The sequence below is a fragment of the Bombina bombina genome, chromosome 4 (genome assembly GCF_027579735.1).
Source record: "Bombina bombina isolate aBomBom1 chromosome 4, aBomBom1.pri, whole genome shotgun sequence".
NCBI classification, from domain to species: Eukaryota; Metazoa; Chordata; class Amphibia; order Anura; family Bombinatoridae; genus Bombina; species Bombina bombina.
In genome coordinates this window covers 725,552,092-725,574,290 of record NC_069502.1, presented here as the reverse complement: position 1 = coordinate 725,574,290, position 22,199 = coordinate 725,552,092, and positions in this window count along the sequence as shown.

Genomic DNA, 22,199 nt, shown 5'->3' with positions numbered 1-22,199 from the left:
CTTATGGTATTTTTTAATTTATTTTTTTACCAATGGAAAAATTTCTGTGGACGCCCATGGATATATACAGGTATATATAGGAATATCTATTTAAAAATACAAAGAACATATTCCGTTAGGAAATGTGAAATATTTACAGTAAAAACACAGTTAAACACTATATTTTATGATTTTTCATGTTTTCAGCTACTTGAATGCTAAGGGCTCCATTGCACTTTTATATATATATATATATATATATATATATATGCATATATATATATATATATATATATATATATATACTGTATATACATAGGTATTTATGTGTTTACATGTGTATATATGTTTAGACATGTGAATGTATGTATCTCTATGTTTAAGACCTTTGCAGCCTTTTAACACCTTATAGCTTTGAGTATTTATACCATTTTAATGCAATATTTAAAAAAAATTAAACATTTTATTAGAGCTTGTTATAATAAGTGTAACTGTAGTGTAAATGTATTTTTGATGTGTTTTGTGCAACTTTTTTGACTCGTGTAACAGTTAACCAGAGTGCTGAAATCGCCCTATCCCAACGCACGAAAAATTAAATGGAGCTCAATCGAACATGTTTGCTTTCAACGTTTACTTTCAACTTTGCGCTACTTCAAATGCACACAAAGGCCCCTATTTATCATAGGTCTTGCGGACCTGATCCGCTCAGAGCAGGCGGACAGGGTTATGGAGCAGCGGTCTTTAGACCGCTGCTTCATAACTTGTGTTTCTGGCGAGTCTGAAGACTCGCCAGAAACACGGCCCTTCAAGCTCCGTACGGAGCTTGATAAATATGGTCCATAGAGACAACATAAACACCTTTAATCTAGTCCTTAGTTAATTGTGAATATAATTTTAGAAAAAAATATTTAAGAAATATAAATTTAGGAAATATTCCTATTTTCTTACCCTCAGATTTGGTAAACAGTTATGCAAAAAATCTATAACAGATTTCCACCTTTTTAAAAAAAACAAAAACCAATATCCACACATTTAAGCAGAAGCAAAATATATCTCACTGCTACAAAAATTAAAGATTGCAGCTGATTCAATATTAATGATGATGATGAAAACCGCATAATGTGGTTGAATGCAGATATTTTTTCATTCACATATCATTTTGCGAAATTGTATTATTTACATTTTTCTAAACTTCCTAACACTTAGGGCCAGATTACAAGTGGAGCACTAAAATGGTTGATAGGGACCATTAACATTTATAAACCTCCTAACCGGCCTTACACCAATCTAATTTAACCCATAATTGCTAACACTCACCTAAATTACAAGTTTTGAGGTACGGCTATACCGCTGAAAAATTGGCCTTTGCACGCGAAATGGCAGGTCACCAGTCTTACAAATTGCTGCGGTACGGCTATACAGCTAATGACTTTTGAGTGAGGAATATTCAGCTCACCCATATTACTGGTTGTGTGGTACGGCTATTCCGCTAGCATTATAGCTTATACCGCCACGATCCATTCCGCTATCAAACACCAGTAGTTATGGATTTTGCGAAACAAAAATGTTTCACAAAACTCATAACAAAAATGTTACAAAGTACACTAACACCCATAAACTACCTATTACCCCTAAACTGTCATCCCCCTCATCGCAAATGCGATATTAAACTTATTAACCCCTAATTAGCTGCCCACCCACATCACCAACACTAATTAAACCTATTAACCACTAAACCGCCGCCAGCATCGCAAATACTATAATGAACCTATTAACCACTAAACCACCGACCCCACACATCGAAACTACTAAAATAAACCTATTAACCCCTAAACCGTCACCTTCCCACATCGCGACACACTAAATTAAATTATTAACCCTTAAACCTAACACCTGCTAACTTTAAATTAAAGTTACAATAATTATGGGCATTATAACTGTAGAAGTGTGGCCATAAAACATTATGATATTACAGAACATATATATTTGTACAATTATAACAATTTTCTATCTTATACACAATTGTGTGAAAGCTAGTGTTCAGTTAAAAAGAATCATATCTAATAGAGTGGATCTATTCATTCGCTGGACTTTGACACAAATGTTAGAAATTGTAATAGTATTTTTATACTATACACCATGATTGAAGCTAGAGCTAGTTCTACAATAATTTCAGTGCATTATTATTAGATACATTGGTTACCATACACTTAAGTTTGACATTTGATTGATGTACATATGTTTTACTGTGCTGAGACTACAATTTGTCTTTTATTGTACTGTATATAAGAGCAATTTTTATATGTGTGTCTGTACATTAATTCTGTTGTTTCTTTGTATATAAATTTCATGTAACCATATGCGGCTTACTTTGTGTGCCCAGTCCAAAAGAAGTGCCACAGTTAGGGCTAGATACCGAGTGAAATGGTAATTTGCGCTCCCGCCTGCACATTAACTCTGCTAGAAGTAAGCTTTTTGTGTGCATTGGGGTGCGAGCTTAATACAAGTTTAAAGTAGAAGGTTTATCACACGAGCACTAACCTGACACGGGCAAAAAGTTCAACTTTGAATATCGCGACTATGTCAAGGGGGACGCTTGCCCCCCTGGAGTTTTTTACTACAGGTAAAATGTCAAGCTCACTTTTGCAAGCACACAGCTACATTAAACCTTACTCTTCGGTTTTTCTTTTAAAATAAACCTTACTGTTCTAGCTGTGTGCTTGCAAAAGAGTGCCAGACTTTCTATGTAATGTGTTAATAATTTTGTTTTTTAATTTTCTCTATGAGCTTTGCAATCAGGTTGGTCTGGGGTTAACTGTCTGAGTTGCAGGGAGCTTTACAGCTGTCTGGGAGTGCTGGTAAGTACCCTTGGCTGGGAGTTTTGCAGTAGGATAGGCTGTGCATCCAGTCCAATTTTAGAGTGCATTCCTTTTTCCAGTGGCATCACTAGGGTTGGTGTCACCCGGTTCAGTAAGTTATGGTGTCACCCCCCACCCCCCAGAAAGCAGACACGCACAAACACAAAAACACAGGCACACACACATAAAAAACACTCAGACACACACACACACTTAAAAACACACTCAGATGCAAACACAAACACTCGGAAACACACTTAGACACACACACAAAAACACTCAGACACAAACACAAAAACACTCACACAAAAACACTCAGACACACACAAAAACACTCAGGCACACACACAAACACTTAGACATACACAAAAAACACTCAGACACACAAAAATACTCAGGCACACACACAGAAACACTCAGGCACACACACACAAAAACACTCAGACACACACACAAAAACACTCAGACACAAACACAAAAACACTCACACAAAAACACTCAGACACACACACAAAAACACTCAGGCACACACACAAACACTTAGACATACACAAAAAACACTCAGACACACAAAAATACTCAGGCACACACACAGAAACTCAGACACACACACACATACAAAATATGTAAACTGCACTGCATTAATTATAAATATCATGCCTAGAGCTGCTCCCTGGCTCAGCAGAGCATCAAATGAAAGATAAACAGTGCACTTGAAAAATAAATCACTAAAGAAAAGGTTTAGGTGCGCAAACTATGAAAATTCTGCTCTCTGACTCTGTTTCAAGTCTGTCAGTGCACAGCCCCGGGCCGCGTGCTTACCGCTTCTTATGGCCAATCACCTCTGCCCTCCATCCACCCCCAGACCCCCGTCTGCCCTCCTCTCCTACCTCTTCAGTGTGCACTTAGTGTACTGTAAACGTACCAGTCTGGTGGGCATCATATGTGGCTCCTTCACTTTAGAGACAGTGTCAGACAGTTATGCGGTCAGGTGCCAGGCATCCCCCTCATGATTTCCCGGTTCCCATTTAGAGAGACAGCAGAACAGTGAGTGACTCCACTGCTCCACACATCACTGAGCAGTGAGCACAGATAGGCAGGCAGGTTTAGGCTAGCATCGCAACTTCGCAAGCCCCATGGCACGCCCACAACATTCATAGTTAAATTGGGCAGGGGAGGAGCAAAGTACAAACAAGCAAAAGCAGTCAGGAAATTGCAGCGCTGGCTCAAGGGGCAAAAAAAATGTGTCTACATTTTCCCCAGTCCCACTAATGTTCACAAATGTTGGCCCCTCTAATAAAAAAATCTATGCATTTCTACATTGAATTTCAATAAAAAAAAAAATTTGGTGGTGTCATCCCCTGAAGGGTATCATCCGGGTGCGGCCCGCACCCCCCTAGTGATGCCACTGCCTTTTTCAAATTTTGTATCTGTCTCTGTAAATTAAAAAATCCCTGTGTCACCCTTGTTTGTAGCTCAGACTCTTTTGTTGAAGGCATGCATTGTGTGACTGTATGCTAGAGACCCAAGACAAACAGATTTACTTTAGAGCCATCCTACTTTAGATATATATATATATATATATATATATATATATAGGAATATCTATTTAAAAATACAAAGAACATATTCCCTTAGGAAATGTGAAATATTTACAGTAAAAACACTTCAAATATACTGCATACAAAACTTTGAAGTTAGGAAGGCACTCTCCATTGTATTTTAACACTTTAATAAAGCGGTAAACGTTTTCAGGGTCTCCCCCATCCTCCAATACAGAATGAACAAACACTAACCCATATATACAGAAACCTCCACCGCACGATTCCCGCTGGGCTCCTTTCACGTCCGAATAGCACAACTGCGCATGTGGTAAGGTAGATAAGGAGCGCCAGTAAGGACAAAAAGCTAAAATCAATCACAAATTGACTGTGTTGTCATGTAAACGACATGCATAGCAACAGGAGTTAAACAGAAAGGCACTCGTTATTTAATGCTGGTTTACAAATGGATGGAAAAAACAATCTAAACATGATGCACATAGTATCCTAACATCATCTCTAATAACTACAGGTTAAACTCTGCATATTTAAAAAATGATTATGTGTACTAACTAAACCATCCTATTAATTACAGCCTAATAAACCTAGTCGGCTAAAATAGCCACACCAATACAACAAGCTATACCTTAATTCATTAAATTGAAGTGAATACCATGTTAGGATATACTAAACACTAAACAATATCTAGTGTATTATAGTGTAGTCTGGCACACATGAACATATAATGGCATATTCTACTATAAGCTATCCTATTTGATTAGCAGACCACCCCTAGTTTGTTAGATCTATATCCATCTCAATACTATAGGATACTGGTAACTAGCACTACCTGATCTAAAGTCATATAAGGAAGGCATTATCAATCGGCCACTGAAAGTCAATTGACATGTTCAGCCCCTTTGGATGCATAGTATCCAGATTAAAGATCCACTGAGACTCTTTTTGTAATAGACGTTTGGCTCTATCACCCCCCCCTCTAGATGAAATAGGTATATGGTCTATTATAATATATCTCAGATCTGAGACACTATGGCCATTCCTCAAAAAGTGCTGAGCCACTGGCTGTTTCTTATTCTCCATTTTTGATGGCACTACGGATGGCAGCCCAGTGGTTGGCCATTCTAGTTCTGAGATCATCCTGGGTCTTGCCCACATAAAATCTGCCACACGAACAGTGTAGCAGAAAACAACAACCTCCTGTTCACCCAAGGGTGTACAAAGAAGTTACTCTGAGTCAGACCACCGCAGGTGGTGCATCCACTACACCTAAAACACCATTTCTTGGTGGTGCTTAGCTATGTATTGCTGGTGTAACTCTCCCTGTTGTCTGGTCGTAAGAGAAGATCCTTCAAGGATCGCCCATGTCTGAAACCGACCATAGGGCTATCCATCTGTTCAAATAGAAGGGACTTATCTGTGGCCAGAATGTCCCAATATTCCTTTAATGGTTTGGGAAAATTAATTCTTTCAGGGGTAAAGGTGGTTGTAAAGATCATCCTGTTGTTCTCTTTTTTCTTCACCGTTGATAATGCCTGGTTCTGTGTCATATCAATGGTATTCCTCAAGGCCTGACGCGTTTGGGTAGCACCATACCCCCGCTCCTCAAACCACTGTTGCATGGCTAGCAGCTGTTCTTTCTTCATTTTGTCATCAGTGTTGTTACGCACCACCAGCTTGAACTGTGATCTCGGTAATGCCTTTTTTAGGTTTGGTAGATGGCAGCTTGTTACTTCCAATAAAGAGTTCCTGTCCGTCGCTTTCTGAAAAAGTTTGCTACAGAAACCAACTTTACCTTTATACACTCTGAGGTCAAGAAAGTTGATCTGTTCAGTGTGATGTACTATTTTGAACTGAACACGATGGTTTACTTTGTTTAGTTGTTCAAACCAAAGCAGGAGATCTGTGATAGAGCCTCCCAGCTGATAAACAAGACATCTATATACCTCTTGAAGAGTTTGACCGTTGTATCTGTGAACAGGTGCGTTTCTTCCATCTCAAAGTAGGCCATAAATAAATTAATAATAATAATTAATTAGCATAAGATGGGGCCACATTGGATCCCATCGCTGTGCCAGAGATCTGCAGACAAAATATTTTTCAAATGTAAAGTAATTATACTTTAAACAAAAGTCCAAGAGCTGTATAATTGTGTCAACTGGGGGACCAACATAGGGACATTTAAGAAAATATTCGCGGACAGCCATCATACCCTGTTCATGCGGAATTATAGTATACAGACTGGTCACATCAAGTGTGACCAGAATGTCATCAGCTGAGTAATTGGGCCATGATTGTAACAACTTAATAAGCTCCATGGAGTCAAGCAGGAATGATGGAATACGATGCACCATGGGCTGTAGGATTGAATCCATGTAAGTTGCTAATGGTTGAAGTATAAAGCCCCTGGCAGAAACAATAGGTCTGCCAGGGGGACATGTAGGATTCTTATGTACCTTAGGTAATGTGTATATTATTGGTATTATCGGGAAGCTTACTTGCAGATAATCCTTTACTGATTTAGTGATAATGTCCTGTTGTAAGAGACATTCAAGATAGGTGTCAATCTCCGTTTTGAAGATCTTTGTGGGGTCCCTAGGTAGTTTTCTATAGGTGTGGGTATCAGACAGCTGGCTCATGATTTTGCCTTTATAATCCACATAGTCCTGATGTACCAGGGCACCCCCTTTATCTGCTTCCCTGATCACCAGGTTACGATTGCCTTGCAGAATTTTAAGTTTGTCTTTCTAATTTGGGTAGATTGTTGCGAACTGTGTTCCTTTTCACGTGCTGATCCTCAATCATGCAGCCTTTAACCATCCTTGATTAGGTGTTGAGGCTGGAGTTGTTACTTTTGGGATCAAATTTCCCTTTTGCTCTGAACTCAGTAGTCACTGTATCAGAAATCCCAAAGTGTTCTTTCAGACGTAGTGATCTCTGAAACTTATACAGGTCCACGCTCAAAGAGAAGTCATCAGCAAACGTGGTAGGAACAAACTTGAGTCCCTTTTGCAATAGAGAATGTTCCATGTCAGTTAATGATGATGCCCACTTTGGTGGGGTCTACTTGCGCCATTGCTGTGGTGGTCGTCCCCTTGCCCTGTAACTTGTACCCACCCCTCCGTTTGTGTGGCCTCTGCCTTGCCAGTTTTTAGAACGGGTAATCATGGCTTGGGATCCTTGAACCCCCTCCCCAGGTTCCCGGGGAGCCTCATTGTCCGAGCTATTATCAGAACTCTCCACTGTGTTCAAACTCCTAGGTTTAATGACTATATATATATATATATATATACGTATGTTTAGACATGTGAATGTATGTATCTCTATGTTTAAGACCTTTGCAGCCTTTTAACTCCTCATATCTTTGAGCCATTTTACCTTTTTAATGCAATATTTAAAAAAATTTAAAAAAAACATTAGATTGTGTTATATTAAGTATAACTGTAGTTTAAATGTATTTTTGATGTGTTTTGTGCAACTTTTTTGACTCGTGTAACAATTAACCAGAAGTCTGAGGTCGCCCTATCCTAACGCTTGATAAATTCAATTGAGCTCAATCGAACATGTTTACTTTCAATGTTTACTTTCAACTTTGCGCTACTTCAAACGCCCACAAAGAGCCGAAATAAACACCTTTTTGCTTAGTTATCGCGCAACTCATAGTCAATTGTGAATATAATTTTAGAAAAAAATATTTAAGAAAAATAAATTAAGGATATATTCCTATTTTCTTACCCTCAGATTTAGTAAACAATTATGCCAAAAAATCTATAACAGATTTTCCTTTTTTTTTTAAAAAACAATATCCACACATTTAAGCAGAAGCAAAATATATCTCACAGCTACAAAAATTAAAGATTGCAGCTGATTCAATATTAATGATGATGATGAAAACCGCATAATGTGGTTTGAATGCAGATATTTTTTCATTCACATATCATTTTGTGAAATTTTATAATTTACATTTTTCTAAACTTCCTAACACTTAGGGCTAGATTACAAGTGGAGCACTAAAATGGTTGATAGGGACCATTAACATTATAAACCTCCTAACCGGCCTTACACCAATCTAATTTAACCCATAATTGCTAACACTCACCTAAATTACAAGTTTTGAGGTACGGCTATACCGCTGAAAAATTGGCCTTTGCGCCAGGTCAACCGTTTTACAAGTTGCTGTGGTACGGCCATACCGCTAATGGCTTTTGAGTGCGGAATATTCAGCTCACCCGTATTACAGGTTGTGCATTAGGGCTATTCCACTAGCGTTATAGCCTATAACGCCACGGTCCATTCCGCTATCAAACACCAGTAGTTATGGATTTTGCTAAACAAAAATGTTTCACAAAACTCATAACAAAAATGTTACAAAGTACACTAACACCCATAAACTACCAATTACCCCTTAAACATCCCCCTCATCGCAAACACTATGATAAACTTATTAACCCCTAATTCGCTGCCCACCCACATCGCCAACACTAAATAAACCTATTAACCACTAAACCACTGCCAGCATCGCAAATACTATAATGAGCCTATTAACTCCTAAACCCCCGACCCCCCACATCGCAACTACTAAAATAAGCCTATTAATCCCTAAACCACCACCCTCCAACATTGCGACACACTAAATTAAACTATTAACCCCTAAAGCTAACACCTGCTAACTTTAAATTAAAGTTACAATATAACTACCTTAAAATAAATAAAAACTTACCTGTAAAATAAAAAAACCCTAAGATTAAACCATAAATAAACCTAACATAACTATTTTAAAAAAATAAAATAAAATAAAAATAAATTACAAAAGTAAAAAATCCTAACACTATGGAAAAAAAATAACATTACAAAAAAATAAATCTAAACTTTAGAAAAATAAAAAAAATCTAAGATTACAAAAAACTATAAACAAAATGATCCAAAATAATAAAAATTAAACCTAATGCCCCTATAAAAACAAAAAGCCACCTCAAAATAAAATCACCCCCTAATCTAACAATAAACTACCAATAGCCCTTTATAGGGCCTTTTGTAGGGCATTGCACTAAGTTAAACAGCTCTTTTACATTACAAAATTACAAAGTACCCCCTAACAGTAAACCCTGCCCACCCAACCAACCCCCAAAATAAAAATAAAACTAACTCTAAAAATACCTAAGCTACCCATTGCCCCTAATAAACATTTGTATGGGCCATTAAAAAATAAAAATCCCTAAACTAAAAAAAAAAAATACTCAAAAACAAAAACCTAACACTAACCCCGAAATAGTTACTCACCATTCCTGAAGTCCAGCAGTGAAGGTGAAGGTCTTTCACCTTTCAGGTGGCTCCATCTTCATCCAGTACAGGGACATCTTCTTTCTTCATCCGGAGCGAAGGCGGCATAGAGCGAAGGCAGCCCCAGAGCAGGAATGGCAGCCGCGAAACGATCCAGCGTGGAGGATCAGCTTCATGCAATCGTCGCTGCACACTGAAGATTGAATGCAAGGTACCTGTTTTATATTTGGGGTACTTCTAATTCCTATTGACTGCAATTTTCAAATCAGCCAATCGGATGAGAGCTACTGAAATCCTATTGGCTGATTTGAATAGCCAATAGGATTTCAGTAGCTCTCATCCTACTGGCTTATAGCTGGTATAGAGAGTAGTTTGCGGGAGACAGCGTGCTGCAAACTGTGTTTGCCAGGGGATTTCAAGCTAAAAATCTGCCTCGCTCAAAACGCATAAGCAATGGACTGTTCTTTCAGGAAAAACCGTCAGTCTGAACAGCTGAGAAGCCAGAGTGCTTCTGGTATGCAAAATTACAAATGCTATATTTACGGTATAAGTAGAAAGAGGGCAGTAAGCAAGCATTGTGAATACCTGTCGTATCACTGCAATGTTTGGGTAAATTAACAAAAAGGAGATTAAATATTGTGTTCAGACTATGTATTAAAGTCAGGAATTCGTTAATAACTAGCTGCTAGAGTGATGCATGAAGGAAAGCATATTTACGTGTGTTTAGGGTGCCACAAAACCTAATGCCAAAATTTATGAAACAAAGTATTATTCTGCTTTGTACATATTCTGCTTTGTGAAGAACATTGGAATGTGAAATATTCATATTTTCATGCCAGGTTAGCACACTTGAGAATATCTGATCAGGTTTTTTTCCACTTTTTTTACTCCATTGACTGCTATAGGGTAATATGTTGATGCACACACAATATCCAAAATTCCGCTTAGATTAGGACTCGTGCCTACACAGTTTACTTTTACCTTGTAATACGAGCGCTACCTGATGTGCGTAAAAACATTTCTTCTAGAAGAGATAGTGCGTGAGCGGGAGCATTGAATACGGCTCCACTTGTAATCTGGCCCTTAATTACGTTTTGATACGAGTTATATAAGGGAGCTGTAAACCATAGAAAATAACTAGTTTTCTTCCCTTTGTGGGAAATTATACAGTATGCATGTCAAAACCAGGAAGATATGCTGTACACATACTGCCTAGCAGGACACAATATGCAATCAATATCCCACAGAATAATGTGGATGATGATGGCCAACAGGACACTGTAGACAGATAGAATAAATTGAAGCCAGGCAGTGAACATGTCAAGAGAAGATATGTCAAATTGAAAACAATAAGACAGGTATAATATAGCAAGGTCCAATGGCTACCCCAAAGTAGTGGAGAGAGCAACAATAGACACTTACACTGATTTTAAAGAGTATGAGTGGCATTTCAGTGCAGCAATTCTGGTCAGTGTGCTAACTAGTGCTCTGTCAGAGACAGAGGTGTGCAAGCTCCAACAAATTGACAAGTCCCTATGGTGTTCCCTGTTTGCCATGATAATTATCCTCTGAATATATGGAGGTATTTTTCTTATGTAATATTTCCAATTAAGGGAAATAGAGGACAAATAATCAAACTTTTTAATAAGGTTGCTCCCCAGAAATTGATATTCTTTTTTATTTCAAGATGTGTATAAAACCATCTTGTTTATATTATAATGGTGAAAATGTATCATATATCTAAGGTTTTCATTTGCCATTTGTTTAGTGAGAGCTCTATCTGAGAAGAAAGAAGAATAGGTTTATATTTGGATCACACTGATGAAAACAATTGTAAGATAACTGCTAGTGCCTACGGTAGGGATTACATTTTTATTATATTCTGTCTCACCCTCTTACTGTTGACATCAATGGTAGAGGAAGGGAAGCTAGGCTATTGTGTCTGCCCTTTGTTCTCTTCCTGTTCCTCCTCTCTGTGAAAGTCCCTGTGCACCTAGCAAAGCTACTGAGCTCATGGCATGGCTTTGTACTTTGCAATATTTTGTACGTAGCTATTACTTTCCCACACAAGGCTAAACTACAGGCGGAGGACTCATTTTTATATGTTTCGGTATTTTTAAATAACCATCCATTGCTTTCACTCAGTATATTTTTGAAAGATTTTATATAGTATTCTCAAAAGTTACAAATTTAAAGATAATTTCCGCAAAAAGCGATGAAGGCGTGAACAAAAACCTGACACGTACAAAAAGTTGAACTTCGTATATCGCGACTGCTTTAATGTATTCTCCCACTCGCTAGCCCGACGGTGTTTATTCAAGAGCGCTAAACCCGACATGAAATATGAATATTTCACATTCCAATGTTCTTCACATTGAAGAATATGTTCTATTTATTCTTAAAAAAAATATTTCTATATACAGTTTATCTGATGATTTGTTGGTAAAATATATATAGCTATACCTATATATCTATATGAATATATAAAGGTATAAATAAATACAGATATATATATATAGGAATATCTATTTAAAAATACTTAGACCATATTCCACCATGTAAAAAACATGTGAAAAATGTACAGTAAATACATAGATAAAACCATTATTAAATATTAATATTAAATAAAAATGCTTTATAAAAATATTTGTGTTTATCTGTGTTTACATATGTATTTATGTGTATATATGTATGTAAATAAATATATACACATATAAATACATCTGTACACCCCCCCCCATATATAGATAGATAAATAGTTGATAGACAGATGCATTTTTACAAAACACTCCCAGATGGGCCATATAATTGGATCATCTACCCTTTAAGTATTGATCTATTGTTTGTTTGTGCATAGCATTTGTACATATAATAAACACTCGTAGATATGTGCGTTTCGTTTCATTTCAATTTAAATTAGGACGAATTTGTAAAATTCGGCGATTCGGATCGATTCAAATTTCCGAATTACCGTAGCACAGAATCTAACAAATAAATCCGAATTAGTTTGGATTTATTCATAACATTCGGATTGCCATGGACTAATCACAATTACACTAGTATTGTACAGTATATTAGGTTATATCACTCTGCTATGGGTTACACCTAATATTACAGTACATAATACTAGTCTAACACACAGCACATCCCACCTAACACATACCGAACTTCCGAATTTACGAATCGAATCCGAACCGAATACATCCGAATCAATCCAAATTTATTCGAATCCGAATGAATCCGAACGAATCCGAAATGAATGCATTTGAATGTATCCAAATTCGAATTGATCCGAAAACGAAATTCGAATACATCCAAATCTATACGAAACGAACGGAAACAAATTTTTTCGCTGCGCTCAAGCAATTCTAAGTAGGACTCCAATGGTCAGCTTGTAAATAGAGGCTTCTTTTGAGCATTTTAGATTATGCACAAAATGTCTTCTCCGCAGAATTGGAAGTGCACAGTGATGGGGGCAAAAAAATAAAATACATTTCATTGAAAACATGCTCAGCAGGAGAGAGCTGCTTGTTGTATGCAATGCTGTATGTCATTATAAAAATGGTGTTTCAATGAAATCAAAATAGTGACTTATGAGGTTGCTTATTTTTAAATATAAGTAGCAAAATGAAGAGGTACTTTTGCTCCCTCCCTCACTCTCCCCCAGACACACATATGTGTAAGCTGTGGAGTTAATGATATAGCTGCATTTTTTTATGGTAATAGTTATTTGCTACAATTGGGTGGGGGGGGGGGTTTCTTTCGTGATTCAGATAGAGCATGCACTTTTAAGCAACTTTCTAATTTACTCCTATTATGAATTTTTCTTCGTTTTCGTGCTATCTTTATTTAAAAAAGAAGGCATCTAAGCTTTTATATTAGTTTAGAACTCTGGACAGCACTTTTTTTATTGGTGGATGAATTTATCCACCAATCAGCAAGAACAACCCAGGTTGTTCACCAAAAATGGGTCGGCATCTAAACTTGCATTCTTGAATTTCAAATAAAGATACCAAGAGAATGAAGAAAATTTGATAATATGAGTAAATTAGAAAGTTTCTTAAAATGTCATGCTCTATCTGAATCACAAAAGAAAAATTTTGGGTTCAATGTCCCTTTAACTCTAAAGTATCCAAAGTAAATAGCAAACAATATGTCTAAGATATTTTAAGTTTAAAAAACTAGCTTAGTGTTCTGTTCTAATTTCAGGAGACTCAGATGCCACAATATAGAAATAAATATACATGTTAGACCAGCAAAGACCTAATTCCTCAGACAGCCAGATTCCTGTGATAATTATACAATAGGACATGAGGCCAAACCCAGAACTTTTCTGGGAACATCAGGAGAGTTGATAACCATGAATACATCAATAACTCATTTTGAAATGGCAAAGCTCAATCTTTTCTGATATTTTTATTTATTTTCTTCACATGTTTTTGGCTATAATAGCAATTTTAAAATATGAATTTAAAACCAACAACCTCCCTTTGCATTGTAACTGTGAACAATAGTTTTTAGTTTTACTAGTCAAAGTGATCACTACTTTTATTATCCTACAATTTACAATAATTAAAAGTAAAACAAACTTTTTGGTTCAATGTATTTGTATAAAATGTTTTAAATTGACCTCAGCTATATTTTTTTGCTTCATTATCTTAATGCTACAGTCATAATGAAAGGGATTTTAGTTTAAATGTTTCTATCGACCCGGCCAAAAGCTGCCAATTTTTCAAAGCTGAGATGAAAGATATTTTGTTTTGGCTACTAGCACTGCCAAGAATTGTATTGAGAAAGCAAAAGGATAAAAAGAAAGACACATTTTGAAGATGAGGGCATTTGAATGATGTGTTGGTTTCAGACCAAAAAGAAGAATGATCTCATGTCACAACACAGTGACTTTCCTATATGCCTAAGCTTACAAAATGATTTATTGTGGGCAGACATTTGAATGAACTTACTTGAAATCAATAAAAGAAAAACAAAATTTTATTTGTAAGAAATTACTATTATTAAATAAACAGAACACCCAGTATATAATGCCAAATAATCTCCTAACATGGAAGATCACTTTAAGAGAAGTTAATAGTTAAGAGACAAATGTATTAGATATTGAGTTCTAGTATTTTAAAAGCATAACTTTCTTCCTTTTACTTCCTATTAATATGGCACAAATTATATGACTGGCATTTGTCTCCCCAGTACTCTCGGTTGTTAGATTCTCCTTCATAAAAAGCTTCCCATCAGTCATACTTAATGACTAGATCAATATAAGGCAGTTGTACAAACAGCCCATTTTAATTTTCAGGAAACCAAATGCCAATTAAAGGTGATTGGTTCATGAAATTTTATTTCACAAAATTCAATGCTTTTTTTTAGAGCTCTATAAAGTTTATTAAAAAAAAAAAAAAATATCTCTATGGATGAACACAGCAGATTCATTCATAATCATCATGTGCAAATGAATTATGTGCATTGTACTGTGATGCTCATAAAAATTGAGGCTAATTTGTTGCAGTTTGGTGCAGCAAGGTCACAAGAAAGAAAAAAAAAAATGTGGTACAAGCAGCTTCATCTAGTTTGTGATTGTAGCTTTTAGCTAATGTAATTACATAAATGTGGGAAACAATGTCCTAAGAATCCTAATGTCCTTTTTGCCTTAATTGAATAATGTTAAAAGGTTGTAGCCAGTTAGGTTCAATAGCAATATCAATCACAAACTAAATAATTTAAGCTAATTTTCCTTTGATTTATAACCTGGATGCAAAATCCAATGACCAGTGAAGTAGTTCCAATTCTCTGCTGCATAAAGACTAAACGGCTCCCAACATTAAAGGGACACTGTACCCAATTTTTTTCTTTCGTGATTCAAATAGAGCATGACATTTTAAGCAACTTTCTAATTTACTCCTATTATCAAATTTTCTTGGTATCGTTATTTGAAATGCAAGAATGTAAGTTTAGATGCCCATTTTTGTTGATCAACCTGGGTTGTTCTTGCTGATTGGTGGATCAACTCATCCACCAATAAAAAAGTGCTGTCCATAGTTCTGAATTTAAAAAAAAGCTTAGATGTCTTCTTTTTAAAATAAAGATAGCAAGAGAACGAAGAAAAATTGATAATAGGAAAAAATTAGTAAGTGGTTTAAATTTGCATGCTCTATCTGAATCATGAAAGAAAAAAATTGGGTTCAGTGTCCCTTTAAACTAAGACATTGTAAGATCTTCTTTGGTAGTTTTCTATACACTCTCATATCTATGTTCATTGATTGTTATATTTATCAAAAATGTGCTTATATGCTATGTACTTTAACATAGGTTATGGTAAAAAGTGACCATCATTGTCAATATCCTAGGAATTAGTTACTTCCACAATGTTAGATAATTTAATCTATATAAAAATAAGGTCCTAAAATAGAGTTAAACAAACTTAGATACATCAAACTCAACATTAGTTCCCTTTGGAAATTAATGCTTTGGAATCCTTAAATCATAAATGCACAATATGCCATTGCCAATTTGGAATGAATGCTTAATATAAATATAATAAATTATTCTTAAAGGGACATAAAACAAGTTGGGATAGAGACAAAATATAATAATATGTACTTTAATTACTTTACCTGCTAATTTATACTGCAGTGCCTCACCATGAACCCTTTCTTTTTAGTTGCTGAATTGTAAAGCTCTAACTCCCCCCACACAATTTCTTTTATGGCTGTATCTATATCTATTGTTGTTTTGGTAGAATACAAAAGTGCATAAGGATTATCTGCTGGAGCAGGCCTAGAAGCTGTGAACTCAGTCGAAATACAATGCCTCTGTCTAAACACTGATAAGGGGAGGTGGAGTTGGTTGCTCCAGGCAGCTTATCTATGTAATTAATTTTACTTATTTTCAAAAATTATTTTAAAAAACTTGCCAGCAATTTTTAAACATTTTTTTATGCAAACTATTTTTAATTAATTAGCCCTTTTAGGATATGCACAGACCTCAACCTGTTTTATGTCCCTTTAAGTAACCATTAAACTAGTTTATATATGCATCAGAAATTAATGCCTACATTGCAAAAGATCCACATAGAAAATAAGACCTAGATTGCAAGTGGAGCACTAATTTATGGCACCCCCGTAAACGGGCAAATTCATCTGTTTATGGGCACACGATAAATAACCAGCCATTACAAGTGTCTGGTTATTGCTACCGGGAGCTCTAAATGTCCCCCAATTGTCCCCAAATTTAACAGGCTTATATTTTTGTATAAACAACTGCACAAAGTAGTTTTAGGGATTAAAAGTGGCGGATGTGGGGTGTTAGGAAAAATCAGCACTGAAAAGTGCCTTTACATTGCGGTCTATTTGGAACTATGTGTTCCCTGCAAATATATATGTATATGCTTATATACATATATATTTATGTGTTAATATGTGTATATACACATATTAACACACACACATATATATATATATATATATATACATATACATTTATATTTAACATTTGCTGTTCATTGCTGCATGACTTTGATGCATTAGGTTATCTTTCCGTGCCTATGGAAGTAAATTCTTGTGAATGCAAAGCTTCTGTGCAATGCGAATGCGGTGTCGCGTTCGCATTGCACCTTACTTGTAATACCAGGGCACATTGGCATTACTAAGTGGAGAGCAAATACTATGTGCTCCCCTTGTAATCTAGCCATAAATGAAGTTTGTGAGTGCTGTTTATTGCGTTAGTGCAAAGTGGTTTAGCTAGCACAATATCTAGCAAAGGTGCAAAAAAAAAAAAAATTATGAGTGCAAAAACTAATCAAATACATAAATGCTGGCAGTGCTCATATTTCTATTTCCTAAAGACAACCTCTGGATATGACGCTGAACACGTGCACTCAACTTCTTTGGTCGACCATGGCGAGGCCTGTTCTGAGTGGAACCTGTCCTGTGAAACCAAGACCCTGAAACTGAGCTGCAGCTCAGTTTCAGGGTCTTGGCAATCTTCTTATAGCCTAGGCCATCTTTATGTAGAGCAAACATTCTTTTTTTCAGATCCTCAGAAAGTTCTTTGCGATGAGGTGCCATGTTGAACTTTCAGTGACCAGTATGAGAGAGTGTGAGAGCGATAACACCAAATTTAACACCCCTGCTCCCCATTCACACCTGAGACCTTGTAACACTAACGAGTCACATGACATCGGGGAGGGAAAATGGCTAATTGGGCCCAATTTGGACATTTCCACTTAGGGGTGTACTCACTTTTGTTGCCAATGGTTTAGACATTAATGGCTGTGTGTTGAGTTATTTTGAGGGGACAGCAAATGTACACTGTTATACAGGCTGTACACTCACTACTTTACATTGTAGCAAAGTGTCATTTCTTCAGTGTTGTCACATGAAAATATATAATAAAATATTAACAAAAATGTGAGGAGTGTACTCACTTTTGTGGGATACTGTATGTGACTGAACCTTGTAAGTTTGTATGTATGTGACTGAACCCTGTAAGTCTGTTTGTATGTGACTGAACCTTGTAAATCTGTATGGATATGACTGAAACTTGTATGTCAGTATGTATGTGACTGAACCTTGTAAGTTTGTATGTATGTGACTGAACATTGTAAGTCAGTATTATGTGACTGAACCTTGTAAGTCAGTATGTATGTGACTGAACATTGTAAGTAAGTATGTGACTGAACATTGTAAGTCAGTATGTATGTGATTGAACCTTGTAAGTCAGTATGTATGTGACTGATTATTGTAAGTCTGTATGTATGTGACTGATTATTGTAAGTCAGTATGTATGTGACTGATTATTGTAAGTCTGTATGTATGTGACTGATTATTGTAAGTCTGTATATATGTGACTGATTATTGTAAGTCTGTATGTATGTGACTGATTATTGTAAGTCTGTATGTATGTGATTGAACCTTGTAAGTCAGTATGTATGTGACTGATTATTGTAAGTCAGTATGTATGTGACTGATTATTGTAAGTCTGTATGTATGTGACTGATTATTGTAAGTCTGTATGTATGTGATTGAACCTTGTAAGTCAGTATGTATGTGACTGATTATTGTAAGTCAGTATGTATGTGACTGATTATTGTAAGTCTGTATGTATGTGACTGATTATTGTAAGTCTGTATGTATGTGACTGATTATTGTAAGTCAGTATGTATGTGACTGATTATTGTAAGTCTGTATGTATGTGACTGATTATTGTAAGTCTGTATGTATGTGATTGAACCTTGTAAGTCAGTATGTATGTGACTGATTATTGTAAGTCAGTATGTATGTGACTGATTATTGTAAGTCTGTATGTATGTGACTGATTATTGTAAGTCTGTATGTATGTGACTGATTATTGTAAGTCTGTATGTATGTGATTGAACCTTGTAAGTCAGTATGTATGTGACTGATTATTGTAAGTCAGTATGTATGTGACTGATTATTGTAAGTCTGTATGTATGTGACTGATTATTGTAAGTCTGTATGTATGTGACTGATTATTGTAAGTCTGTATGTATGTGACTGATTATTGTAAGTCTGTATGTATGTGACTGATTATTGTAAGTCAGTATGTATGTGACTGATTATTGTAAGTCTGTATGTATGTGACTGAACCTTGTAAGTCAGTATGTATGTGACTGATTATTGTAAGTCTGTATGTATGTGACTGAACATTGTAAGTCAGTATGTATGTGATTGAACCTTGTAAGTCAGTATGTATGTGACTGATTATTGTAAGTCAGTATGTATATGACTGAACATTGTAAGTCAGTATGTATGTGATTGAACCTTGTAAGTCAGTATGTATGTGACTGATTATTGTAAGTCTGTATGTATGTGGATGAACATTGCAATATGTATGAGTGCATGGGGTTAGGGTAAGAGCTCAAAGGACTGAGCCCACTGATATGTCAAATAAACAATTATAATGTCTAGTTATAATAAAGACAAATTTATTTGGCTCATATGAGACATTGGGGCCGATTTAACAAAGTCTGGTGGACATGATACCCTGCAGCGAATCATGTCCACAAGACATCTCTGAATGCAGACAGCATACGCTGTCGGCATTCAGCAATGCCACCCCCTGCAGATTCGCAGCCGCTAGCAGGGGATGTCAATCAACCAGATCGTATTTGATCGGGTTGATTACTGTACGCCGCTCAGAGGCGGCGGATCCAGTTAAGGAGCAGCGGTCTTAAGACCGCTGCTTCTTATCTCTTGTTTCAGGCGAGCCTGAAGGCTCGCGAGGAAACAGGGCGAGTTTGCCCTATTCGGGGAATAGTAAATCGGCCCCTATGTATGAACAATCAATTATAAATAATCAATTAACACTGTGAAAATACATAAGATGCCGGCTTCAAAAAACAGTATTTTTATATATATAAAATCACATGTGATGAATTTAAAATAAGATTTAAAATCTTAAAAAGCAATTCCTAGTTAGTTGAAAACAGCAAAATACTTAATATGCTGAATAATTTAAATGATAAAGGATAGTATTGTTAAACACATAGATAGTGCAAATCTACAGGTAGTATCTGTATAATAGATTCAATGAGGATACCTATAGTCCAATCTTATAGCGTAATCCTTAATAATCCTGGATAATCCTTAGAAAACAAATGGTAATAGAAATATACTGCAAATTGCTCAATAACGGACAGTTGTTTCTTGCAGAGTTGTCTTTTAGATACAGTGCATCTGAGGTGTTTAAGAGTGATTAGTGAGTGAGTCGGTGCAGTTAGGTTCACTAGCAAGTTATCTCAGCTTTCATTGATTTTGTAGCTCCTATACTACTCACTGTTGTAACATGGCATCCATCGAATTAATGATTTATTTAGATGTAAGGAGAAGCATATACGTGCTATATTCAAAAGTGTTACAGCAGGATATTAAGCATAAATGTAATACTCGTTTTGTACAAAGTAAAACTTGCACCTGTTCAGCTCCTATAGCAAATATGCCTATGATAGGTAGTGATAGGTAGTGATCAAAGCTACGCGTTTCGGCAGCATTACCTGCCTTTATCAAGATGATCACTAACTGATTTGGTGGTTCTTATATACCCTTATCATTGGGGCTGTATTTTTTGATTGATTGACATCTTCTCCACTCGCAGGCTGCCTTTATTCTTGCCTGTTTGTGGTTGGTATAGCTGTTTTTGTCTGTGTTGCGCAATTAATATTGTTAGCGTTAGTACAATTCCCTGGTGTTAGAAATGTCATATTCAAATATACAAATAAGGATACGTGTTCATCATTTCAACAGTGAATAAAAATTGTTTGAAATGTTATGTTTGAAATAAATGTATTGAAAATAGTGATAAAATTCTGAGGCTAGTGGATTGGTGCATAAACAATTTTGGTGAATAATAATAATAACCTCTAGTTAATCAAACATTTAGTAAGGAGGTTATTACAAATCATGATCTCATACTTTGGTGTGAAGATGCTATAATATCCTGAGATAATATAGTGTTTTATGATATAGGGGATTAGTATTGTATTCATATGTATTGATTTAGTATAGGAAATTTAGATCTAGTTCATTGTTTAGACCTTTAGGGTGTAGTGTTTTAAAGTTAGAAATAGTTTCTACTTCTTTTTTCAAAAGGATTTTTTTCTATGTTATCCCCTCTAATATTGTTATGTATCCTAAAAATCCACCAGTATCTGAAGCATTTTAGATCACCTTGATGTATTTCTTTAAAATGTTGAAAGAGTATAGCGTTGGTCTTTTTCTGTTCAATGCTCCAGATGTGCTCCCTGATTCTGTCATGGAGACATCTGCTTGTCTGACCAATATAGATTAAATTACACAAACATTTAATCATATATTTCATATTTGTATCTCCACATCTTAGAGTATCTTTAATTTTAAAACTTCTTTTACCATCAGTGGAAAAAATGTTTGTCTTACAACTGTATTTACAGGAGTGACAGGAAAAAAGGCCCTCAATATTTCTCTCCTGTAAGATTCCTATCTGTGTGGACAGGATTACAATGTTTAAACCCACTTAGTGCTAAATAGTTTTTAAAGTTTCAGGCTTTTCTGAAAATTAAATCCGGTTTGTGTTTCACTCTATCACCCTGGATCTTTACAAATGAAATGCCATTATCTATTGATAATTTTCTTGATTTCATGATATTGTGAGCTGTACCCTGTAATAAATGAGACCTCTATTTTGTTAGTTTCTGTTGAGTGCTTATTCGTTATAGATTTCTTTAACCTCTTAAGGACATATGACGGAATTTATCCGTCATAAAACAATTGAGCAAACTGAAAGCTGTGTCCTTAAAGGGTTAAAACAAAGATTTTTGAAGTCTGTATGTATATGGCTGAACATTGCAAGTCAGCATGAATATGAGTAAACATTGTAAGTCAATATATATGTAAGACTGAACATTGTAAGTCAATATACAGTATATGTAAGACTGAACATTGTGCAACTTCAGGGAAATAGATTTTACTGAGTATGCATGAGTGATTAATTTAAGTGTGGAAATATTGATGCAGTC